Here is a 27044-nt window from a genome sequence, read left to right on the forward strand (position 1 = left end):
CAACTTTAGAAACATTTTCAACACAGCCTCTGCATCAACACCATTATCAATGGGCAGCTGCTGCTCATTGTCCTGTGCATAAACAGCAAATTTAAGTCTGATTTAGCATACTCAGCCTTGCCACTGTGTAGAAAAGGAGTGAGAAGGCGGAAAGCAACGAGTGATTGTTCTGAGCCTAAACCTGACCTGATGTCCTGGCAGGGCCCAGAGCAGGGGCAGTGCCAGGCCAGCACACCGAGCGGGGTAGTCGGGGCACTTGTGCAAACAGCACAGCTGTCCTCCTCGACACGTCTGACGGAGCCGCAGGGGACATGGTGGCTTCTTGCAGAGGCTGCTTACAGACACGCCCTGCACCAAAGTGAACAGCTTGACTGTATCTCTCAGTTACCTTACCTCTTAGAGGTCAGGATTTCTGCTTCACAGAAATCTCCAGTACGTCCAAAATTACTTTAAGGGTTCCAGGAAAAAGAGAGATCCTAAAAACGTTACTTGGAATCTAATTTTAAAGATATACTTAACAATTTTTCCCCAAAATATTCATCTCCATCTTCGGTTTGGATTTTTTTTTTTATCATTGTTTAATGACATACCAGGATTATTACTGTTACTGCCAGAAACTCATGGTCAACAGGCCATACAATAGAGTAGGTGACAGCATACTTGAAATTATCTTTTGATTCATAATTTACTTATAAATTGCTAAGGGCAGAAGTGATTGAACATTATCAGATCATTTTTTTCCATATCTATTTGAAAAACATCAACAGTGTTTGCTTATTTGTTATTTTTCCAGGACAGCTAGTTACTGTCCAAGTGGTTTACTGTGCTCTGTAGAAATGATTCCAGCCTCAGAAAATTCAGGGTTAAAGCCCTAGTGTAATAGGTAGTTCAGAAATAAAAACACAATGAATAAATATTATTACCATTTAAATTTGATGGTTTATTAATACTATTACCTGTCACTCATATCATATGACAGCCAGGTCAGATTTTTTTTCTTTTTCTTCACAGAACCAATTTACATACTGGTTTACATATTGCTTTTGGAGATTATGCACTGAAGGTAAAGTTTTCTTTTAAGCATGAATTTTTCCAGCCTCTTAAACAAGAATAACAGGCCTGGGTCCATTTGCAACCTGACTGTTTAAGAAAAAGTCAGAGAATTATTCTTTTGGTACTATAGCATATGTGTTTTCTTGTCAAAATTAAATGTTTGACACAAGGGAATAATTTGTTCGAACAAAGACAGAGTTTTCCCAGTGGCTCCTCTAGCCCAGTGGGTGCACACTGTATTACTGCACTTGTTAAAAGATTCCTCATTGTTCCACCGTGATTCATCGTCACCCGCTCCACAAACACCAGGCTGTAATTGCTCTGATAGCTGGTTACTTCCAGCTGGGTTCACATTCACTGTCATCAGCTTCAACTAGTTCAGCCTATTTCTACACTTCCTCTCACACTCTTTTCTTCATTAAGATTGTCATGAAGCTGATTTTATTACTAAGTCCTTTTACACAGACTAAGCACTTGTTTCTTACTCTGCCATCAACAGTCATTTAATGACTTGTGCTCATCAAAAGGTTTGATGTTCCCCAAAGCTGATGAACATCACCCAAATCTTTCTTTTTTACAGTGCTTTTACTTTGCTTCTCCCCAGATAACGTAACAGAAATACTGCAGAGGGAGATTTTCAAGACTCTGTATTCTCTCCTCTTACTTTCTCCCAAGGTTTGTGCTGGAAAGGAATAGGAACTATGTACAATGAGAAGAATTAAAAACAATAATAAAATAATGACAAGAATTCTTTGACAGGACATATTGCTAAAAATTTTCTGAAATAACCTAATAGGGAACTAAAACATCAATTCATTAACCAGAAGCAGCTGTCCAATAAAACCAGATTCTAATGGCATCAGCTACTGTTAAGGCAGCTTTATTGTAGCATCATTTCCCTTCAGAGTTTGCTTTATTAAGTACATGGCATGTTTATTTTCTGAGACAGTTAATTTTTACATGCCTAAAAACTAAATTACACTCAATTTCAACTATTGGAAATGACTGGAGTGAAGATCCCTGCAAGTCAAAGCTGCTGTCAACTCTGTGACTATATGCTTCATCTCTTGCTTAGCTCTGTTTAAGGGTTTATCTCATTTCCATTTGTATTTTTCCAATGAAAGGAGTCTCGGCCTCCCTGGACGTCCTTGCGGGACCGGACTTGAACCAGCTCCTCGCAGCCCCGGGTGGTCAGCACCAGGCAGTGCCCGCAGCCCCCGCAGCCAAAGGGAGGTGGTCTCGGCTCCGTGGGCAGTGCTCCAGCTCTGGAGGGGAAAAAACAGTGAGAATAAATTCAAGTCTTATGAAACCATTTGTTTTTATGCTAAAGGACTTGCTTTTATTCTCAACAATAGTATTTGTTTATGACCACCAGTAAGAAGCTTCAAGCAGCTTCCCCAGTGCTGAAGAAAGACTTGTGTGACCGCTCAGCCCTCTGACATGTTATTCATATTGCACCGAAAGAAATACTGGGCACAACAGGAGCCAACAAACCTACTCCTTTATGGACTGCAAACCCAACTTCCAAAGCTGCCAGAGAAGGAGGATCTAGGTTTGCGTCAGAGGAATTGCTAGCATCAATATGTGTAGATTAAGACCTGTTTGATTTACTTTGCAACTTTGCATTTCCCCGCACTTTCTGCAAAATTATATTCTGTAAAAAATTGCACGTTCATTTCCTCTTCTCTGACAAGATCACAGCCTGGCCTGAGCTAAACAACTGGTTAAAAAAAAAACAAAAAACACTGGAGAATGTTAATTAGTTAAAATGCTTTTTTGCTGCAAGAAGCAACACACACTGCATGCGAGTGATTCAGTACACAGTTTTCAAAGACATATTTTTTAACCTTCATTTTCATTTTATTATTTAAGTGCTTTCAGCATTTCCACTTAGTCACCCTTTACAATGTCTCCTTGTTACAGGAAAATGACTTCTCTCTTAGCCTTTCAAACGATTAAATGCAGGGTCTCACTCCTCGGAAGTCAGCTGCATCTCTTGGGGTCTAATTGGAAGAGGAGCTGCGTTAACCAGCACAGGGACTGCAGGGGCTGCGGACAACACGTATTTTGTCTCATATCTACAGCACAACATCGTTTAATGCAATGTGTTTGTTTTTTAAGGTTACCTGAATCCTCAGTTTCTGTATATCTGTAACAAACATGCACTTTGGCATCAAGCTGACTCGTTGTTACCCTGGTCACCGCGGTGCAGCCACACCGTTCTGTCTGCTCGCAGGGTGCGGGGAGGGCCTCTCCTGCACACAGCGGCTCTGGCTGCTGAACACCACAGGCTGTTCTGTGTCAGAGAACTTGTGCCTGGGGGCTCTCAGAATCTTTATTCACATTCCTGGACTGCGGCACCTGTGTTCCATTTTTTTCCAGTAAGGTTTTGGGACGGGAGGAAGAAGGAGGCAGGATGACAGTGCATTTTCCTGGTGATGCTGCACTGAAGATACCCGAGGGAAGGGGAGGTTCTGTCACAAGGGCTGGAGCACTGGGACAGGGCTGTCCGTCCCTCTCCAGCTATGCCCGGGGCTGCGCCGCCTGCATCCCTTCCAGCCCCGCCGTGCCCGGCTCGGCGCTGGGGACGGGACGGCCGCCCCGGGAGGTGTCGGGCTGCCCGGGAGGTGTCCCGGGGAGGTGTCGGGCTGCCGGTGGCTGTCCCGGGGAGGTGTCGGGCTGCCCGGGAGGTGTCGGGCTGCCCGGGAGGTGTCGGGCTGCCGGTGGCTGTCCCGGGGAGGTGTCGGGCTGCCCGTGCCGTGGGGGGGCCGGACCCGCACCCAGCGGTGCTTGTTAGCACTTGTTCCTGTAGGCGAGAGACGCAGCAGCTTGAAACAGTTAATTCGCTTTCCATAATCATACTTCACATCACACAAGTCTGATTAGCATAAGGAAATGCAGAAGTCAAAATGCAGAGAAAAAAATTCTGAGAAACAGATTTGCTCTTCCCTCAGGAGTTAAAGAACAATAAAAAAACCACGACAACTATTCTGCAATCACCCCTGCACACAGTTTACTGTTCAGTAATAGTGCTCACAAATGTCGGTGATACATTTCGTCTTTTTCTCTGGCACAGCTAAATTTCTTAATAGGATGTAAGCTCAAGTCCCAATAACTGATAAAACAGACTAACCATTTTTTTTTCTTTGACACCCTTTCCAATTATATTTTAAAATCTTCTTTGGATTCATTATATTCTGTAATCCTGCCAATTTGCATCATTTACTACGATGCCTTCCCTTTGGAAGCAACAATCCCTTACACATTCACTGCTCTGTCAAATTTATAGAACGTGGAAATGTTCAGATAATCTTTCTGAAATGGTTTTCTAGGCATTTGGTAGCCCATTTTATTTTTCTTGTACTCAGCTGAGAGTGATCAGGAAGAAATATCAATAAAACGTCATTGCATAAAAGGATCTCAAAGAGGCTGCAATTATTTACTATCTAGGCTTCATTGTACTCACACCCTACCCCTGTTATGGGAAATTACCTCTGCTTTCATGTACACACTTCGATAAATGAAGTGCAGTAAATCAGAGACCCGAGAACGACACTGGCTGTGCCTTGCATAGCACAGGCCAGTTAATAAAGATCACTCTGTTCTAATTGCAGAAGATTTCATGCAGCTTCATAACCCGTAGTTCCAGATACACCACCTACGAGATGTGAAAATCAAAATTTTATTTTATTGAGCTACTGTTGCAATTCAGCCATAGCAATTAATGACTCACAAAACAGCAATATTAATTTACTGTTGATGGCTACTACCAACCCTTACTGTTTAAGGTTAAAATCAAATTAAACACCTTAATAGATTGGAAAGAAAAATTCAAAATGCTATTGACAGGCTGCAAGTTCTGTAATGCCAAACACAAATTATGGGCATGACCTCTTTCTCTTTTTATTAATTCAATACTGTGCCCAAAATACAATACTGGTGAACATTTCAAAAAATCACTTCAAGGCAAATACTGAATGGGCTGCTATGGAGATAAGAGTCAAGAAAGCAACTGACAGCTGCATCTTTCAGGCTCAGTGTGGCTTATGCCAAATTCCATGTACTGTGTTTTAATTGAACCTAGCTCACGTTTCATACGTTTTATTAACGTACCCACTAAACTACTGGAGTGTAGCAGCCAATCACAAACTAGATGAAATATTTACTCTGTGCTTCAGGGATTGAGAACTGGAAAGACAACACTTTATTGCACTCATGCAGCTCACCCCAGCTATTCCCACCCTTGGATACCACAGTACATAAGGAATGGGGCAAGAACCCCAAATCAAAACGTGCTTATGCTCACATGCTGCAAGGAAAAGCTTGTGAGCAAAGCCTTCAGACCCCATCTCCAGGGGAATGGGAAGAAGGTGGTATGAAAAACTCTTCTCGGGGGTACAAGGAGCAAGGGCCCTGGGCTGAGCGGAGCAGGAGGAGCTCAGACACCACGGGCGCAGCACAGGGTGGAGGCCAAGGGCCATGGATGCAGCAGCTCCTCGTCAGCCTCTCACTTCGTGCCACCATCCCAGGAGGACAAATTAACCCCATACGAGGGGGCACCACCTCTGTGCCCAGGAATGCCCACACCTCTCTTTCAAGGACCAGATTTCCAAGCACGTGTGATTTTCTTCCAATAACTGTCTAGGACAAGGGTTTTGTAGAAGCAACGAGTTAGAAGAACTTCTAATTACTTCAAATATTATTAAAATATCATTAAAAATGAAATACACACATTTGCTTATATTCTTTGCTCTTTGATTGCTTTCTATCTTTTAAGAAGACAGGAATCTTGACGTTTTTATAAGAATATTCATAAATAAAAGTTAGGATGATGAATCATGGCATAAGAAAAGCTGAATTTTATACCTGTAAGACTTCCATACAATGAAAGTAGTTACCCATAAGCTCTGAAAGAACACTTAGCCATCTAGAAGCCACGTATGAACATTAGCCAGCTAATCCTGAACTTTTCATGTTGCTCTTTCCTATTATCTATGCAAAATTAGGATGATTAGAAACAGTTGGAAACCAGAGGGCCCTGTGGTTTTGTGTGGCTCAGCACACGGGACATCCCCAGACTCAGTGGCAGGGGACATGGGGCTTGCAGGCAGCCCCCTGACCTCCAGAGGGAGGCTGCCAGCACACAGCTGGAGCCCCGCTGGAAACACCAAGTGTCAGGGGGAGAACTGCAGGTCGGGGGGACTGCAGGCAGATGGCCAAATGAAAGGGAGAGAGAAGTTATTTCTGTAAAATGACTGTAGGTGCCAAAAAAAAGTCCCTACATGACTTATGCCATCAGTGCTACAGACGGTGTGTGTCAGCTGTGCGTGAAGCCGGTGCTTTTCCCCAGAGGGTGCTGCCGTGACAGGGAGCCCTGGTCCCCAGGCCCTGCCCCACCGAGCGGCCGCTGCGCCAGGAGGGCTCCGGCCTCGCTGCGGCCACCCTGGTGTGGCCTGAAGGCCCTGCCGCGCCTGTTTTCAGAAACAAGAAATGATGGATTTCTGGTTTGAACCATGGCAGCCAAAGTGGTCATTCTTTTCACAAAACAAAGACAAACCAAGGAGATTGCTTTTCTCCCCAGCAGGAGCAGAAAAGGAGGCTGGCCCTCCCTGGGCACGCCAGAAAGGCGGCTCGGGTCTGCAGGCTGCAGAGGCCTTCCTCCGCAGCAGGTAGAACAGGCCCTGATAACGCCCTTGTGCCTCAAAACAGCGAACCTTGTGCAAGCACAGACAAATTGCTGTCAACAAGTACTGCCATCGCTTGTGTTTCTCTCATGTGGCAAGATTTATCACGGACTATTTAGGAAAAAGGCGACTTCTGGCAGGTTGTATTTCGCAGGGGCAGAGCAGTTGAGCGCACAGGTGAGGTGACCTCTCCTAGCGACCCATGTGCACTCACTGCTGCGCTCACAGCCTGCCACGACCAGCACAGGATGGCACCACGGCCGTCCCGACCCTTGCCAGGAGCACCAGCCATCCCCGGCACCCTGCCAGCCGCGCTGCGTGTCCTGCACCACGACCGGGAGACGGACTGCCATGTCCCTGCGATGGGGTCACGGTGCAAACAGATACAACAGATGGGCACGACAAACATGCGGCAAAATAGATGATCACAATTAGTGTAGCAAGCAGTGGTCTGTCAAGAAACGCTACCCAAAATCTTCAAACTAAAAAAATGACTGTAACAATATTGCCGTGGGGACGATTGATTTTGGAGTCGTTTTAGCTCCTTCCCATTTCTCCCTCTTTTCTCCCCCATCCACCTACAATTCTTGCAGTCAGGCACTGCTTGCCTTTCATGAAGCCATTGTTTCCAGTGAGTGCCCAGCCCCTTTCCCCTCATCATCCCTGAGTAGGTAACTGGAAATGTAGATAATTATAGGAAAAGGTTTTCAAACACACACATTTCCTAACTGACACATGCTCAGCTCTTGATGTGTTCTGTGCCTGTTCTCATTAAATTTTATACACAGCAAACCTGAACAAAAAGCTTGTGCAGTGTTAGGGAACAATGATTCCTTTTTGCAAGTAAAGAGGAGATTTATGGAGAAAATCACTTGAATCTGACAGTCACTGACATCAGTGCTTAGTTCATGAAAAGTGAGTGGGACCTGATGGATCCCTCTTCTTTTCATCAGAAAGCTGCTGTTTTTCTTGTCTTGGCTTAGAGTGGGAAGTGAATAATGAGCATGTTGATGATTAAAAAAATCTTACCTTTTACTTTAGCCAAAATTCTTTGCACTTATGACATGAATCATTAAAAAATTCTGATTACATACCCCAAAGCATTTCATTAAAGAGTATTTTTTTCAAGCACCTTTTCTGGAAAAAAAAAAGAAAAATCTATTCTGTGAGAACAGCAGCCACAGTAGGGGAACACAAAAGAGCCTGATTTTGAAAAGGTGACCTCCTCCTGTGCCCAGGCGACGTGAAGCATGCACACCTGCGCGCACGCTCACCATGCATCATCACTGGCACACAAATGGGAGCTACATTTATAACTAGCAATACACTGTTTGTCCAAAAAGGTACTCACTTACATTTAACACCCGCTTGATGCATGATCTTCCCTCCTTCCATTAACAATCTCTCTTTCAGCACAGTGCAGAGAGAGCTTGCAGGCCAGGGCTATGAGCAAGGAAATTGCCTCTAACAAATCTTCTTCTTCAAAATAGAGTACCTGAAGATTACACTTCCAAATGCCACCTCAGTGAGAAACACTGCTCAATTTTCTAGGTGTGTTAGAGTTTTATTTCAACTTCTTCTGAAGCATCAGTTAGAGCCCTGACAGGAGGCAGCAACTGCTTTGCTAAGCTATAGATGTGCCCTACGGACAGTCCTTTCTTCACAAATAGATGGTGGAATAGACACAGGAACCTAATGCTTTCTAATGATCCTTCCAGCCTTGTCCCAATTAAATAAAGGTCAGCTCCAGAGGCCAGACAGGTAGAGGCTGAATGAGAAGACAAATCAAAGCACTCTGTTTTCAGCATGCTGATTCCTCCCCATTTATTTCTGTCTGGTTTCCAAGCAATTCACTCAGAGCACGGACAGAAAGACAGCCACATAAAAACTGAGTGGTTAGAACAATACCAGGGAAGGCTTATCTTATTTGGTTATGTTTTCTGACTTAATTCCTATAAATGGCTTTTTGGAGGGGAGCTCCGTTTTCTTCTGTCACGTGGAAAAGATGTGCATGTACAATTTGAATTTTTGTTAAATGACATCGCAGCAAAAAAACTGCTCCAGTACTTTCCTGGGTGGATTTAACTTAAGCTCAGAATACTAGATCAGCTTTAAAATCTACCTAAAACTGTTGTTTCCTAATAACCTCTTTCCAAATCAGTCCAAGCTGGACGCTCCGGCTCATCAGGACCATGTGGGTTATGAGCCTTAGCTTGGAAAGTCAAAGCAACCCCAACACAGAGAAGAAAACAAGGAGGAAGGAAGATATCAGTTATGGTCACTGTCTGCTACCAAATCCCACATATATGGCTGCACCAATAGCCACCATCTCTTGGACTACGTTGTGTAATATTTGGGGACTTTTCTGAGGTTAAAGGGAGATTTGGGGATGTCCACAGGACAACTCTTTGACCTTTACAGCAACCATAGACAACAAATACCACAGGCCCCAGGGCACTGCTTGGTTCCATGGGATGGACTGTGGGGCACGCCGCTGCCACGGCCAGCTGGCCCCAGGCACCCCGCAAGGCTCCAGAGGGCTGCAGAGAGGAGGGCTCTCTGGCAGGCTTACCGTTTCTTTACGCTGCAGATAGCTGTAAATTCATGCAACAGAAATAAATCACTCTTCTTCTGTAACGCCAGTTCTTTTAACTTCCCTGGGTCAGTACCTTGGATTTCAGAGCCACTTGAATTATTTAAAATTTGAATTGACGGAATCACTTCTTTTGGTTACAGTATATTTCAGAGGTATTGTCTTTAAATCACACCTACTTGGGTCATTTATTTATTTTACCATAAAAAAATATATTCACTTGTATATACACCTCCACTTTGTGTCTATACATTTGTGTAGAGATCCTTCTCCAGAGAGAACCTTGATTTGCCTGTAAGGTATGAGCAAATGCCATGCACTGGAAGCTGAAGAGGTGACTTGGAGTGCATAAGCATCCTTCCGCAAGCGGGAGCCCTTGCAGACACTTCCACGTATCACCACCATACACGCACTGCTTGGCACAGACCCCAGCACCCCCAGGAGGATGGGGCTGTGCCCAGCAGCTACACCATCTATTAAAGAGTGGAGCAATTCCTCCTGTCCATCTCACCAGGCCCATCTGCTAAAAATAATTAGCCTCTGTCCTGTTACCTTGAAAGAAAAAAACAGTCCCACTTCATCATTAGCCAGAGACTCTGGCTAATTGGTATTTTCCTTTGGTTGTACATGAGAAGCTTTTTGAATGATTTTGTGAAATATTTTAGCTCCACCAGGAGAGAGAATGTATAATTTATTTTGTTACTTGATAGAATTAGTTGTTCTTAGCTTGCTCTGGCAGTATAAATTGTGAATGCAATATTTTCTAGAGTGTCCTTTCTCTATGAGATTAGTAAATTTAATTTCAAATTCTGTATTCACAACTAGTGCACTGGCTGAAGGCAAGCTGTAGAACAGATGACAAAGGTTATTACATTTTTTAAATTATATTTTAAAGATGTTTAATAACTGTGGAGAAAAGACTTATGAAAATGGAAATTGTCAGATTAAAGAACAAGTTACAGTTCTTTTGAAAACGCAAAGTTATTTTTCCTATCACCCCTTAAAGGGACAAGGTCTTGTTCTCAAGACCAAAACCCCCAGCTAAAACCAGGATTTAGCTGAATCCACAAGTATACTTTAGAAATGTATTCTAAATGCAGATACAAAACAAAATATATATTGATGGTCAGCAATTTCCAAATATAGTTTTAAGACTTTTGATCATTATCAACATTAAAATTCAACTCGAGTTCAAAAACATGTATGATGTTTTCCTGACTTGTGGTCAGCCCAAGAGTTAAGCTTCTAGGGTTAAGTTCTGCCTTGGTCTCGGGGCAGCGTTGCAAACATGAACAAAAAATCAGCTCCACAGGGAGAATTTACAGCTTGATCATGCAATTTTGAAATAAGTGGAAGTTTTATATGTATGAATTGGAGTAAGACTGAGCCTGTGGGGGTTTCTGTACATAACGTAGAGCCCACCCACTCCTCTGCAGGCTTCTGGTGCTCCTGAAAAGAGCAAATTCTAGTGAAAGCTGGTGGGTTTTGCTGAGTCGGCAGGTGCAACTGAAAACACACAGGAATAGATGCTGCTTCAGAAGGCAACTTGCTGGTTTCCACCTTAGTTTCAAAACATTTCCCTCTTGCCTTTGAGAATAAATGGTAACGGAGTAAGTGATAAAAGGAACTCTTAGCTTCCCCAGTGGAGGCGATCTAATAAAGCACACATTGCTGGTGTTCGGCTAATTGAGGGTGTGCAGGAGCTCGGCTTGCACCCCCAGCCATAACACACCCCGCCAGCAGCCCCCACACCCCCGGCTCTGAGCACTTCACAAGCCTTGCTATAGCCCACGTGCTCAGTGGGGAGGCCTTTGTTCTCATTACTGCTGGTCTGCTCCTCTGAAGTGATAGATAACTGACTTATAGCCTACAAGAGAAAAAAAGTGTCTTTTTTGGTAATATCTTGGCTTAGAGATAATTGAGTACCCCTTATTAGAAACTCTTTGGGTTTCTCATAAGACCCTTAGAGTTTAATCATCCAACAGCCTCAGAGTTGCGCTTTGTAGCTCAACATCCCTTGCTCCCCAAAAGTACCCTTCCCACCCTGCAAACAAGATGACAAAAAAAAGGGACCTGCAAGAGCTGTTTACTGTGGATACATTTGATCCACTTTCCTGGTCACTACACGTGCCACTAGGTACTCCACTTATCCCAAGAGGAGGAAGAGTGGAACAATGGCGGAAATTGGATGTTTCAGTCAAATCACAGGCAACTGTCTTTACTCTCCTAAAATTTAAAAGCTGCTATTTGGAGGGTGTCCTCTGAAGGAAAGCAGCTATTCAGATTAGAAAGTCAAACCAACCTATACCTGAAGAGCTAGTTACAACGTATCCCACATATTCTGTAATCTTATAAGTTGTACTTGGAAATTTACATAAATTTCCATTTTCTTGGTCTTTCAATTTTCTTACGGTACACGTTAAGCTTGAATTATCACTTCTACCTCTACCATTGTCTAAGCCAAATACTGCTATCAATAGATTCCGATAATCACCACTTTCTTTGTTTGTGGGAGTAAGGTGCAGCAAGTAGGATACTTTCTTTTAAGTGTAATACAAAACAGTTTGTACTTGTCTGTACCTGATTCATAATAAGGTCATATGAAGGTTTTACAACTATTCTTAATTAAGGAATAACATTCACATGAACAGCTGCTTTTCGAACCCCGGACATGATCATAGTTAGCATCTAGAGAGCAGCTTGCACCACGGGAAGATACAGCCCTGCTGCCAGGGGTGAAGGAGAGGCCCCTTTGCTCTGTCTGGCAAGGAAGAAGGCCTTGCCATCCTCGTGGGGACCACTCTGCGCAAACAGGAGGGCACCAGGCAGGCTCCCTCACCCCGCACACCACAGAAATTGAGCCTGAAGGAAGAGAGGCCGAGCTGACGGGCAGTCCAGCGCCCTGCCCAGCCTGGTTACCCCAGCTAGCTGCAAGCTGCTTCTCTCCGCAGAGGTTTCTTGTGAGGTTTCTCCCTGGCAGCCCCCAGACTTCCTCAGTCAGCTACTGAATGAGGAGGACATTACGATGCTGCACTGATTGCCTTGAGAACTCCTAAAAGCCTCTTCACAGCACTCTACAAAAATCAGGCATATTTGATCTACTCACAGGAGACGCACCATGAAGAGGCGGCACCAGCAAACGGAGCAGCTGCAGCTGGGGTGGCCCCCGAGGACAGCCGGAGGGCTGCAGGAGAGCTGGGGGCAGTTCCTCTGGCTGGCATCCATGGGTCAGGCTGTTTGTGGAGCTGTGCTGCCCGCCTCAACCTTCACTAGGTCAAAGTGATTTTTCCATGCAACCAAAAAAAATTAAAGTCTGTTTAGAAAAGAACGTAATATGTTTTTTTTCCCCTCCCCTTCAGAATCAACTGACTAACCAAAGTTGTCTCTGAAATGAAAAATCCTGCAGTGAAGGTACGCCAGTTTTCTAAACAAGCTGGCAACACCGGGGTTCTCGTGGCTGTGTAGGGCCATGTAGGCTTCCAGCAGGGCCACTCTGGGGACAGTACTGCTTGTCTGAGTCCCAGCTGGCCTCAGGTGTGGGAACCCAAGCATGCACGGCTCAGCAGCCTGCCTCAAAGCCCAGAAAGAGGTATAGCAACATCAGCATAGTCTACTGAATCCAGCTGAAAACGGGATGATTTACCATTTAATTATTGGGCTACATTGTGCAAAAGACTTCTGTGGCTTGATTTCAGTTGTTGTGTACAGGAGGTCCTCCATTCAATAGTAAAACCATTGTTTTTTAAAAGTAATGAAGAAACCTGGGGGAAAAAGTTTGGACTTTATGATGATAAAAAATGAGGTAATTACCATTCTGATTACTGATGGCCTCCTAGGAGCCTCTGCTTGACATCGTACTCCCCATGCAGGCAGACAGCAGCCCTACTTAGTAAATATATAACTGTACAGACTGAAACCAAAGCATTACTTCTTAAAGCGAAGGGAAGTTGAATTATACTGGTGGGAACAAACTTGAGTAGAATTATTTTTAAATAAGTTTGTTAAAGGCCTAGAAAATCCATAATCAGGAAAGAAAGCTTTCAGCTAGAAGGAATACAATAAATTGCCATCTTTAATACCAATTAGAAATGGGAAAGTAATTAATAAGAAAAACTTCAGACATTACCACAGAAATCCCTGGAAGGAAGGGCTTTGAAGGAGGAAGAGTTCCAGATATTTTGAATTTCAAGCCTCTAAAGGCCTGGTAAGAAAAGCAACAAGAGTGTTTGGGGGGGGTATGTTTTAACATACCAGGGATTTCAATGATGCAGAAGTACCAGAACCACATCAGCATTTCAAATGGTCCAGCCAAATGACCCACATCGCTTGTCATCAAATTAAGGCAGTGCATGCAATGCACTACATAATTAAATTCAAAGTGCTAAAAAGTCAAAAATATAGCAAATACCGATCAGCACTGCTTTACAGGTTAAACAGCCCTGATTACATTTGATATTCTGTCTGGATAAAAAAAGAAACTGCACATACTTCATATTATTATGAAATTGTTTTGCATGAGGAGCTTTATAAATGAGATCCAAAAAACTGTTTTCAGCCCTGAATACGATGGAGGTAGGGAAATGTTATTACCGAGGTTCCCCAGTGACCTCTCCTAGGTCTGGTACAATTCAAAGTTCCCTTTAACAACTCGCAAGTGGCAATCAGCGCCGGCAGGACTCAGCCGGGGCACGGCAGCCCGCAGGCACCCACCAGCACCACACCGCTGCTCGCCTCGGCCAGCCCTCCTCACAGCTCCGGCTGGCCCCACACGAACCAGCCCTCCTCTTAGGGCTGTGAAGACAAAGAGGAGAGGAGATCCACAGAAATAACTTGAGATCTAAAGAAAACATGCAGGGCAGTAACAGACCTAAAGAACTCATTAGGCTTTGGGTTTATCATCGCTGAACGGAAAGGGGACTAGATTACAGCATCTGAATGCTTTCAAGAGAAAATACTGGGTACTACAGTGCCCTGTGAAAAACATAGCAAAAGAAACTGGTGGAAGTCAAGGCCAGACAAACAAATCCCTAGGAAAGCTAGCAGTTGTTCCTTATCCAGCACTAGGAGGTGATCCACTGCTGGAGTGGTCCCAAAGGAAGCACCAAGTCCTCTTGGTCTCCTGAAATCAAAGCGAAGCAGTAGGTGAGGGAGAGCTCTGGCAATGGTACAGAAGTGAAAGGATGCGTGGAGCATAAAGATCCCAGCTGTATCAGAGGTCAGAGCACTGTTTGGCCTTTTCTGGGCACACAGAGACTAACTCTGAAATTCAGACAAGGTGTCCTGGTTCTGGTTGGAGAGCGGGAAGAGCTTGCTCAGCGCATCAGGAAATCACCTCACTGCAGACTGCTGCCGCCTGCAGCACCTCCCCTCCAACAGGAAGCTCTTCACGCCTGCTTTCAGACTAGGTCCTCAACACAAAGGTTAAAACTCGGTCCCCACTGAAGACACCTATGTCTAGTACTGGCAGAGGGCATTGCTCTGTTAGGAACCAAATATTCCTCTAAAATAGACCAACCCAAGGCATCCCTTTTAAAGTTTTTTTTTAATAATTATTTCCTTTTCCCTAAACACTGGTATTATCTTAATTAAGAACCACCTCTATAATCAGCACTAGCTACCATCCACTTTCACCAGAGCCTTCCCCTCCCCCCCCAAACCCCCCCCCCCCACACACATCCTATTTGTTGTTAGTTATAAAAATATTTTCAACCTCCTAGTCTCAGAACTCACAATTATTGAAAACTTGTCAGTAAAGCAGAAAAAGACCATTGCCTACAGGCAGATCTGGCACACAGGACTCCAGCCCAGGGGAGGCATGTACTCACAGGTCATGAGAGCATGAAGCCATCCTCACACAAAGCTAACCTCTCATCGCTGCTGATGTTTGGGCTGTTTTGCCTTGCAGCCCCTCTGTTCCCCTTGGGATGAGAGATGTACTCCATTCTGCAGACTACCATGCCGAGTTTCATGTGGCTGGTATCACAACAGCACTGTTTGCAACCCATTTCTTTTTCACATTACATTAGCAGCTCGGAGTTGTGCATGTCTGTTTTCCCCTGACAACAGCTGTTACTTGATTCCTGCAACTGGCTTGCTTCTTGCATCAGCCAAGCGTGAATAGGCATTGTGGACATAGAAAAGCATTATCACACTAGAATATACTTAGGCCACCTTCAAAAGTTGATGTAAAAAATAGTTCCACAACCTTAGATTCAAGTTTACATTTATTCATCTCATTTATTTTTTATAGCAATGTTTTTATTGGGTGTATTATAAAAAGCCTCCTACACATTTTCTCAGTGAAGTAAGTTTCCTTTGCATCATGAACAGAAGTTCTGACTTGCCTTACTCTTTAAAGAGAAACAGAATTTAGAGAGAGCTTTAAATGCTTAGCCAAGTTTAAAGGGTAGCCATAAGGTTTTGTAAAGCCTGTGAGAATATTAACACAAACAGTAAATAAAAAAATAAGGGTTGTTAGAAGGCTGACTTTCTCTTAAGTCTACCAATGGACTCATGAGTTAACAAGTATTAAGATATCCAGTATTGCATGTTATCTTTAGTCAGTGTACTGATGTAGCTGGGGTGCTTAGCTATCTACCAGTGTGAAACCACCACAACTGGTAGGAGTTGTTGGTTTGCTTTTTTAAAGCACGCAGTGCTTCTTAGCTTCCACAAGCTATTTCCATCAGTCCTTCTGCTCCCCTGTCCTTCAGAAAGCCAGAAAACAAATATGTTGCAAAGATTTGCAAAACACCCTGAAAACCCTGATGTTTCTTGTTGAACATTTGACACACGTTTCACCTCCACCTCTCCGCACACATCCTGGAGTGGGCTGGTAATTAAGGACTGTGGCTTGTGTGTCTGCAGCACTCAGAAGACTAAACATGCAGTCACCTCCATCTGTTAACTTCATGGAGGTCAAGCACCCACAGAACTCCTAATGTCCTCCTGAATACCTGGACTGACTACTCTTGATCACCTCCTGCCAGGCTCATCTTCTATTAATCAGCAGGAGGAGAAGGTGGTCAGTCTGACTACACTTACTCTGTGCTGTGTTCCTCGAGTGACAAATTATTGCTGAGCAAATGCTCAAGACACACAAATTTCAAAAATGTAGGTTCATACAATTTCTATTAATGGAGCAGTTCATTCAGTACAGGACTCATTACATGCAGATTTTTACAGCTATATCTCACCAGTTCTCAGCTTCTCATTTCCTTCAGAAAATACTCCTTGCCAGCATATACCAGTCTCAGGAAACACAAGAAGTGTATAATTAAATTCTCATTCATGGTGTTGCTCCAGCTCTCCTCTCTAATTTATTACCACCCCGGGGGCCCGTGCAGGCTTTGCACTGCGGACGCCCACCTTCTGGTTGTCCCCCCAGCTGAGAGGGGAGTGGCAGTTGCCCAAAACCTTTCCTATTGCTCTGCCATCTGGTCAGGAAGCTTTTATCTGCAAACAGGGGTGTACCACCCCATGCTTTTGGTTCAAGTTATAGGAAAGAAAATTGGCTTCTTTCAGAGCCTAATAATGGGTCTGGTTTTAAGTCTGCTAAGGGCAGAAGATGAACCAATTCTCACAAAGGACGCCTGAAACTGCCTTAACCTGATGCAGAAAGGTCTTCCCTCAGAGTCCTCCAATGCAAAGCCCCAGATCACCACCTGGCCACATCTCACACTAATGGAGACAGGGTGAGACCTGAAGAGGAGGTTCAACACATTGGATTTTTTGAAGCAACATACCCATGATGCTTCAAACCCCCACTACTCAAAATCACACAAGCTACAGTGGTGGAAGTCCAGATTACCAGTAGAAGAACGCTATCAGCCTTTTTGCATGCAAACTAAAGGACGTTAACTTCTGTTCAAGCCTAGACAACATTGGTTTTAACAGCATAGAAAGCATCCAGTTCTCCCAGCATCATATTCTTCTCATAAATCAACTCTACATCTTAGATTCTCCTGGATGCACAGAAACATTTGTGCATGACCCCATTATTCCTCTAACAACAAGACCAAGCATACACTCCTCTCGGCATAACACATGTGAATACTCAGTGCATGCCATGAAATATTAAAGTATAATATGGTGATAATAAGATGAATTTAGGAAACTAGAAAACCCCATAAGTAATGAGGTTGCAGCTGGTTTCTCAGCCTGAGATTTCTGGAGCTCCATCTTGACCCTTATGGAAAAGTCTTAAAGAGTGAGTCAGCTTTTCCTGGTAATTACTGAGAGGTTTTGTGTTCCTGTAAGCAAAGCCGATCTTTGCAGAAATACACATGCTTTAATGCTGAAATACATTTGGAAACTATTATTATTGTTCCACCAAACAATAGATCCCCTGAGAAGCAAAACAACATTTTCTATTTACACATCTGTACAAACTGCTGTTTAAAGAAGGAAAGGCTGATTTGCTTGATACACAGGAGAATTGGTTAGTGCTCTTACTAACCCAAGTTGTACATCACCAGGGATTAATTTGTGTTATAAGAAAAAAGCAGGATTTGGCCTTTCATCAGAGTAAGAGCTAGAGCTGTCTCCATTCTTGCTGTAAGACTTCTTCTACAGCCCCATTGACCCTCTCCAGACCTTTGTAATCTTATTTTGTATTACTATTTCTTGGAAGCAGGGAAACTGCATACTCCACAAAGCAAGTCCGGGAGTGACTAGCACAGCTTGGAAGAGCAGCACTGCGATGGAGCTGCACGGATCATGCCAGGAGGAAAGCCTTCTGCAGGAGCCCCCTCCAGCTACCGAGGGGCAAGGCTGCACAGGGCACTGCTGGAAAGGAGGCAGGGAAAGACATCTCCACTATGGGCCCTTCACATTGCCTGGGAGGACAGGTCTGCCTTGTTGATAAACCACTTCCACACCACTGCAGACAAGGCAAGGAGCCAGTATTTTGCAGCTCCTGCTAATATAGCACTGCAGGGACCTAGTCTTCCTCTTTCCCCTTCCCATACTGAGAGCGCCACCAGATGTACTGTTACAGAACTTGCTGGAAATAACTCCTACTGAAGCTCTAGCTGATACAACATAGGTCACAGCACAAAATGCAGCATACAATAGATCTACTTAGGATATGCAACAGAAGTACAAGGATACTGCAAAAACCCTACAGGCCAAATTTAAAGTGTCTCCAGAGTATTTCAAGCACATTTTTAGGTCCAAACATACTCCAAGAATGACATTAAGTCAAGCTTGAACTATAGCTACACAATGATCCAATTTTAGTTTAGTCCCGAAGAAGACATCTATGGAGAGAGACCCGGTAAGAAACCGGAGAGAAGCCTTCACCAGTTCACACTCACCTCCTTTGGTGCCTGCCAGGCGGCTATAGCCCCACATCCTCTGCATACTGCTTACGCTGAGGCTCACCACATCACCATGCAAACACCCCACCTCTTCCCCCAGGCCGTCCTGCCTGCTCCTATAGCACATGCACCTCCTCAGCCTCACCCTTTTATAGCCTCTTGGAGGAAAGCAGTTGATTTTCTCCAGCTGGTTGAAGCCAGGCTGCCATGCAGATCCTTGCTCTCAGGAGAGCAGCTGTGAGCCCTCCTGCTCCTTGAAGGAGAGCCTTGCTCCCTTCTGTGGACAGCTGGCTGCTGCTACCTTCCTTCCCTAGAGCAGGTAGGTTACGTTCCCCTGGGCCACAAGCAGCTTTTCCAAGCTGACTGCTCCTTAGCTGTGCAAGGGTAAGTACAGTGCCTCTGTCTTCATGGTGCAAATAGATTTGTGGTTTAGAGAAAGCATCCTTTGTTTGCAAGGGCTTGCCTACACACTTCAGCTAAACAGCTTGCAATCTAATCTATTTTATTATTATTATTATTATTATTATTATTATTATTTTTAAAAGCACTATTTAAACACGAAGTTGCATTACTTGTTTTTCAGATGTTAGAAAAGTTGTATTTTAGGACTGCTTTCTTCAGTTCTTTCTCCTAAGCAAACTTAGGTAAACTTCTAGATTTCTTAATTGCTATATGAATGCACAACTGGAACAGGCAGCACCTCTTTCAAAGGGTGCTTCACTGACAGAGTTGGTGTTGTCTCATTCACATTCTCCTCCAGCTGTGCTGTTCATGAAGGTGCAGATATGATATTATTTCACAAAAATTCATTGGGTAACTGAATAGTATCAGAGCATTGTAAAAAAAGCTATGTATTTTACTTTCAAGCCAAGTTTCAAAAGCATTGTGTTCCTATATATCCTATCTTTCTTTTTCATATTTATGTCTTTCCTTTTGCATTTTCTCTTTGAATTATTATTGTAACTGAGACACGATTTACATTTAGTATAGATGAGAACAATAAAATGCAACATTATGTTATACAAGGCTAATCTTTCCTTATAGAAATCTAATTCCAAGGAGTAGTGTGTATTCACTGATATAATATGATCTGGGAAGGCAGATTGTTATATTTAAACAAGTCCCAGATAGGAATTTGTTATGGATGGCAATCCCTAAGCTGTTACACATACATTTGAAGCACATTTGTAATGATATCATTATGATCATGAAATGATGTTTAAAGAGTAGATGACATTCTGTTGACTGTGTTTTATTTTCCCTGGAATAATATGACTTCAATGTAACAAAAAAACAAACAAACAAACAAAAAAGAATTTCACCTCTTTATCGGTCTGTTGTGCTACCACATGCTGAAAGAATAGACATCTACACAGATTATAACTAAAACCACATGCTTTAAATTAAAACGTAGTTTTTGAAATATGTTATGGAAATCCTATCAATTTGGGAATGCTAGATAAGTAAATTTAACATAGGGAAAAGCAGAAAACACATAGCGAGATAATAATATACTGAAATGCACTTCTGAGAAGAATGCTAAGAATAAGTGACAGAGATAGAAGGGTGGTTCCAAGAGAAGATCGTTAGCATGTTAATTCTGAGCACAAGCCAACCTTGACCCTGCCTTGTGTTCAAGCATGGGCTGATATAGCACAGCATATTTTGCAGCTAAACAATAACTGACTCTTTATATGGGAAAGCTGGAGAACCAAAAAAAGACAAATTTCTGCCAGGTTTCCATTACTCGGATACTCTTCCCCTCAGCCATTTGTCTGGGAATGAGAAATGGAGGCAACTTGTCTTCATTTCCAGCCAGACGCGTTCCTGCTCTGCTGGGCGTCTCGGCATTAGCCCGGGTGCTGGAGCTGCAGCAGGGCTGAGCTCCTGCGCTCCTCCCAGACTGTGCTCTGGGGTGGCGCAGTCCTGCGGGCCCTGCAGACGGACACGGCAGGATTCTGGCTCTTTTCTGGGCTTGGCAGTGATGGAAAATACTTCAGGCCTTGTGGCATGCCCAGAATACCCATGTAAATGTGCATGGGCAAGGGTGTACTAGGAGACCTGATCGACAGCCCCATGGTGCTGAGCATTGTGGTGCAGCCCGGCAAGCAATGCTCTGGCTTTGAGAATGGTAAATTATCCCAGGTTAGATAACTTGGCAACAGTCCAAAGTGGAACATAGATTTAGGAGTTTGGAAATTGAGTGATTTTGGGTGGGGTCTCAGTATTGAAGCGCAGACCTACCTTTAAAAACACTGAAATAGAAACAAACACTTTCCTTTCCCTTGGAGACTCTAAACAGAACTGAAAAATAAGCTGAACAACGGACAGATCTGTGTTTTAAAAACACCTTTCTTTGGAATTAACTGCACACACCAGAGTATCTTTTTGATATTATAGCCCTGCTTTAGTGCGCGTGCATGGGGAAGTGAGGACAGGCAGCAGTGGACCTTTGGTCTGAATGCTGTGAGTTTTGTCATTGAAAGCTCATGCAGAATCTTGCATCAATATAACTTTTTCCATTGTATATTCTGAAGCTGCAGTGTTGGCATGACAAAGCACCAACAATCTTAATGTCAAGTCGTGGATAGCCTACCCTTCAACATTAAAATGGATGAAATGGAAGTCAATTTTTCAGCTTCCAAAGAGTCTGTGGTAGGAGGGGAAATCATCTCCACTGTACTTGACTCTTCTTATCTCCTTTTTTCATTTTCAGCATGGCTGGAGGATTTAGCATGTTTCTTGCTATCACCAGGTCCCCCAAAAGAGAGCAGAGGTGTTGCAGTGCAGCTGCGGGCGTGTGGCGGGCAGCATCATCCAGCCCCCCGGGTCCGCCCCATGCGGTGTTGCATCTGCCTTGGTGGGCCTGGGCAGAAGAGGCAAATACTCAACAATTCTGACTGAATCTTCCTAAATGACGGAGGTCGGTGCTTCCTGCAGCTGCTGCGCAGTGGTGTTGCTGTTGAAGATGTTACTCATTCACATGAGAGGCTGTGTTGGTTAACGGAGAGGTCAGGGTGGTGTTGCACAAATATTTGGGAAGACACAAACTCTGTCTTGATAATGTTGATATACGCTAAGAAATTTTCCATTGAAAGTGGTGGGATAACAAGGAAAATGGAGCCAAGTTCATCCAAATTTTTCTGTTATATTCTGCTGTTTACTGCTTCTTTCATCAAGAAAATGAGCAGTGTCTTAAACCCATAATCCAATCTGGCTACAGCACAAATGTCTACTTTTAGGGATGTTACTTTCTCATCTGTTTCCAGATAGACTGGACATCATCTGATTTAATTGATCAGAGAGATACTTTTCCATTCAGTAAGTTAAAACTGCATACACAAATATCTGGTGTATCTGTGGAGGAGAGCAAGCAACATTTCTAAAAATCCAACCTTAGGATGATACTGTGGAAGATGTAGCAAAGGAATAAGATAAAACCAAGAAATAAATTGAAGGTGGGATGTGATAAACAGGGGCAGAAAGCCCTATTGCTTCTGCTGAAGCAGAGCATTCCCGTGCCTGGCACTGAGGACACCCTCTACGGAGACCATACGTGTCTCTCTTTCCTGATGGAGGCGAGTGTGTTGTGACAGATTTTTGAAACAATTACAATTTGGCTGTGGAAATACTGCAGGAAGAGAGAGGAAGAGGTTCATGCCTGAAGGTGCTTTCAGCAACATATTAAATGAAAAATACGTATTTTAAAGCATGAGAAAGAACAAAAATGCAGTTACATACAGAAGCAGGGTGCATTTTGTAGTGATCTTTTGTAGCTTGGCCCACAAGGAAATGGCCATTGTTACTATTCATACAAGCGCTTAAAAAGCCACAGTGTTTCTGTAAGTAAGGTGAAAAATAAAGCCATTAATTTTAGGGCAGCTTAATGGACTGCCAAAGGTGCCAGGTTGGTGCATTGCCTTTGCTGCTGAAGACCTTTCCTCTCTGCAGAAGCTGAGAAATTCACCTTCTCTTCTGAGCGAGCCTTTTTCTTGCTGTGGGGCCTTAAATCCCCGACACACATGGGCTCTTCTGCCGTTCCCAAGGAGCAGCTGAAATTCAGATTTTGTTCATACTTCTAAATACCTAAGAATTCTCCAGAAAGGTGCCGCTCAACACAGAAATGGTGGAAAGTGCAGGGTAAGAGAAAGGAAGAGAAATGCTGTGCTCTGCCATGTCTGCAGACACGGAGCTGTGGGACAGCGGGGACAGCTCTGGGGTGGCGGGGCGGGAGGAGCAGAAACAGCCCTAACATAGCAGGAGGGGTGTATGTAGAAGAAAGAAACGTAAACAGTGAGGAGAAACAAGAGGCAGCAGCAGAAAGTCAGTTTGACCAGGCAGGGCTCACACATCAGCCCAGGTGAAGCCCAGCCACATCCCACAAACAAACGGGCACGGCTGGGGATGGGGAAACCTCAAAAATGGGGAGTTGAAAGGATGACGAAAAGAGAAAGCTTTTGGTGAACTACATACCATAGGCAGCCAGCTCACATGCTGACATGACAACATTGTGATTCCATCGCTCACAACCCGGTACATCACTCCCACTGAAACGTAAGGGAAAATGTAACAGGTGACCTGAAAATCCTTTGAAATATGGTAAAATAACCTAAAATGCATGACTGGGGATTATGTGCTGACCTCATGCCTTCGTGTGATACCTGACTTCTATAGAAACCAAGAAACTCAACTGTAGGCTTCCCAGGCAGGTTTGTTTCACTTAGTTGACCTGAATTCAGCCTGGAACTGTTGCTTTCAATTTACATTATCTTTGTGTGCTTTATTTATCAGTGAAACAGAAAACGTGGGACAAATTACATCTCCCATTAAAAATGGATGGGAGACTCATGAGTTCTCTCCAATGCCCACGAATCTCCTAATTGATGAGCATTGTGTTTGTCACAATACAAGCGCTGACAATGAGATGCACTGATGGTACAGCATTAACACGCAATAGCAGTGCATGTCAGCATTGTATTACAAACCAGTAGACAGTGCCTTCATTGTCCCTTTTTCCATTGTTACTAGAGTCGTCCCTTTGTTTTTGTTCTGTTCCCAGACTTTTGCTCATTTTGGTTAATGATATCATGCTATGATACTATAAAGCTGGAAACATTTTAGTGCCAACCAATCATTTTTCAAGGGCTTACTTTTATTGTAAATTAGCTTGTTAGATTTGTAGAGCAGCCCAGTGTATGCACATTTGAAAGCAGAACAGAAAAGATCTGCTGAAGTTATGATTAACCCTTTGTGGTTCACCATGTGCAGTCTTGAAGGGTCAACTCCACCAGTGAGGCGTTTGCATACCAAAGACCCGGAGTTAAAGGCAAAAATCCACATGGCTTCCTTGGAAGGAGAGAGAGCCTTCTGAGGCAAATACCCTCGCCACCTAAGGATCTGTTTGTGTAATGACTCCTTTCGAATGCCTGACCAAAATTTAATGATCCTAAAAAACAATATTTTTTTCATGGGTAGTTTAAAACTGGTTGTATGTTGTAAATTGCAGTTATTGCTGCTAGATTTGAACATCAGTAAGCACTTCTTTATTGTGCAGGTGATGGAGCACTGAGACAGGCTCCACAACCTCTCTGGACACCCTGTTTCCTTGGAGATCTTCAAAAGCCTCCTGGACGTGGTCCTGGACCTCCCCTATGGGTGACCCTGCTTGAGAAGGGGTTGGAGCAGATGGACCCAGAGGTGCCTCCAAGCTCAACCATTCCATGATTTCAAAAGAACATATTTATAAATAAGAAGCAAAAACCTAAAATGCTTTCCATTTCAGAATTACTTTTTTTTTTTCACTGAAGATTTTTTTTTTGCCTGTACAATTAATGCAATTTTGTGTAAAATTGATACAATTTAGCAAAACCAAATATTTCAGATAATACATTTTTGTTCACGTCAAAAGCCCTTCATTGAAAAAGCACTTAATGGAAATATTTTAATCAAAGCTTGAAAATATCAGATGTCTTCAATGAAAGGTCAGGCCTCCAGAGCAGAACGGGGAGCAAATAGCTCAGGAGGGTTAATTAGCAACGAAAGACTAAACAAAAGCTGGGAGTTTGAATGAGAGTCTCTGAAGGAGAAGAGACACTTAAGATACATTAATGGATTTTGGAAAACAGGATGGACTTTTTGTATAATGAAATCCCTGATGTGTTGGGATGAAGTTCCAGCTCATGTTAAACTGCACATTATTTAATGCAAATACAGCCTTGTGTTTATTCTGCTACTTACTCAGTTATGTTCTAACAGGCTCCTTGGAGAGCCACCCAAAGAGTCTCATGTCGGTCCTGCCACACTGGCAGGGCACGGGATGCTGCTGGCACCGCGGGCGGGCACATCGCCCCGCGGCACCGGGGGCTCCCTGACCCACTGGCCTCCCCGAGCACCAGGGCTGCCTTTAACTGCTCACACACACACACACACACACAGACACACACACCACCCCCACCCACCTCCCCACCTCCCCCCGACCAGCGTGTAAGGGGGCCTGCGGGCACAGGGCTGCTGCGGGGGGTGGCCCTGGGAACGCCATGGCAAGGATAACCCTGGAAGCTCCCGCCGCTTCCCCAGCATGAGGCAGTCACAGAGGCAGGATGCGGGGCTGTCCGGCCGAGGTACAGGCATCAGACCGAGGAGCTGTGCCATCGCCCGCTGAAGTGCAGCTGACACCTCTTCGTGCGCCTCGCCAGCCCCTCAGAGGAGTTTCTGTAGAGGGCTTATGGAGAAATCATTAAAGATGAGAGCTCCTTTAGATCCCCACCCTCTGTAGGAATCAGTAGGTCACCAGAGTGCTAAAGCTGTTAAATATTTTGTCTGTGAACTTTTTCAAAGATCCTCAGGTATGTGAAGAACATGCTTAACTGGCCATGTCCACAATAACAGGCGCAGAAGCTGCCAGCAGCATCAGGGCAAGCATGCGAGCCAATTGGGATGTAATATCAGACTTTCAAGTAAGAACAAACCTGCCATAGATATGTCTGACGTTCCCGATCCTTTCATACTGTACATCCAATTAACCTTTATTTACTGAGGAGTGATGACACTCTAATTTGATTGGCAGCACTGGTCCTGGCGCCAGTGGCTGGAGTTCAGAAACTCTGCTGGAAAATCATGCTTTATTAATACATCATTAGGCACTTTAAATGGATTCCAATGGTGTATGTCTAAGGAAGGAGATAATTCAGCATTTGTTAGTTACTGACAGAATACAGAATTGGAATTTATAGTGCAAGTCTTAATGTTAAAAAACCTAATGTGCCAGCAATTGAATTACAGTATCGTTTTGTAGCCAGCATGTCAACTGCTCCTTTAGCAGAAGGAAGGGTGAATGCTAACGATGCTCCTCTGCTCAGATAGAGAGGCAAGAACACCGTAATGTAGTTAAACCATCTAGATAAACCTGAATACAGAGCAGCAATTTGATATTTTTGTGAAGTGTGTATGAAGTGTGTTTAGTCCACACCAGTGTTAGCTGAACGGCATCCCTTAGAGGAGAAGAATATAGCTGGCATTATTTTTTTCTTTAATGAGCGCTCAGGCTTTTCCAGCCTGAACCATCTTCTCCAACTTACAGCGAATTTTATCTATATATCTATATCTATACATATTTTAAGCAGCAAAAGGGTGGGTGTACTCCACATGATGTAACATATGCTTACAGCATATCAATGACTAGACGACAGAGAACAGCTTCCTGACCAGAGATGCTCTACATCTTCATTCTGTCTTTTTTATGAACTCGACAGAGATTTTGGTTCCCGCATTTCTTCTCTCCTTTAATCTTGTTCCAGAAAAAATACAAGACAAATAAAATGAGGCTATTCTGCTTTAATGTAGAGACCAGTATACTGACTACTTATTTGTGAGACAGGAAATTAAAAGAAACTTTTGTCTAGAATCAGTGGGTACAGGTATGACTGAAATGCCCTTCATGAATAAATATATAGCGCTCTCCTGTGTGACGGTGTTTAGGGTTTCTCCTGAGAATGCATTTCACAGTGATTAATGTGATTACTGGTAGAGGCTGGTGACGGCACCGTGTCACCGAGCAGGTGGGAGGTGGCAAAGAGGTGGCTGCCCCGCGCCTCTGCCCCAGCAGCATGGCAGCTGCAGCGCGCTGCAAATGCAGCAGAGCTGGGGACTCTGTCCTCGCAGAGACTGCCTGCTCTGAGAGCAGGACTTACAGGCACAGGGGGTACCAGCTCTAAAGAGGCAGACATGGAAAAAGTGCTGCATTGGACAAGTGGAGGAAAACTGGAGGAGAAAAAGAAGTGGCAGGCACAAAGAGAGAGAATAAATGGATGAAATGAAGAAAAAAGCCATCACAAATGTATGAGAGAAATTGCAATCACACAAAAACAGAAACTGAACAGCATGCTGTAATACAGG

General features: G+C 43.8%; 2 long non-coding RNA genes across 4 annotated transcripts; one reads left to right on the forward strand and one right to left on the reverse strand.

Moving 5' to 3' along the window:
- Positions 1-916: 916 nt before the first annotated feature.
- On the reverse strand, positions 917-18779 carry LOC310903499. 2 transcript variants are annotated; one of them, XR_014587593.1, is made up of 3 exons: positions 18648-18779; positions 12437-12594; positions 917-2318 (listed from the first exon to the last, which is right to left on the reverse strand). It is a non-coding gene; the product is annotated as an uncharacterized lncRNA (long non-coding RNA). The 2 variants fall into 2 exon arrangements; XR_014587594.1 differs by having other exon boundaries at positions 12437-12599; positions 18648-18771.
- Positions 18780-18831: 52 nt separating this feature from the next.
- On the forward strand, positions 18832-25574 carry LOC310903500. 2 transcript variants are annotated; one of them, XR_014587595.1, is made up of 3 exons: positions 18832-18969; positions 21367-21573; positions 24205-25574. It is a non-coding gene; the product is annotated as an uncharacterized lncRNA (long non-coding RNA). The 2 variants fall into 2 exon arrangements; XR_014587596.1 differs by having other exon boundaries at positions 18833-18969; positions 21406-21573.
- Positions 25575-27044: the final 1470 nt, after the last annotated feature.

This window comes from Anser anser (genome assembly GCF_964211835.1).
Source record: "Anser anser genome assembly, chromosome: 8".
In the NCBI taxonomy this organism is placed as follows: domain Eukaryota; kingdom Metazoa; phylum Chordata; class Aves; order Anseriformes; family Anatidae; genus Anser; species Anser anser.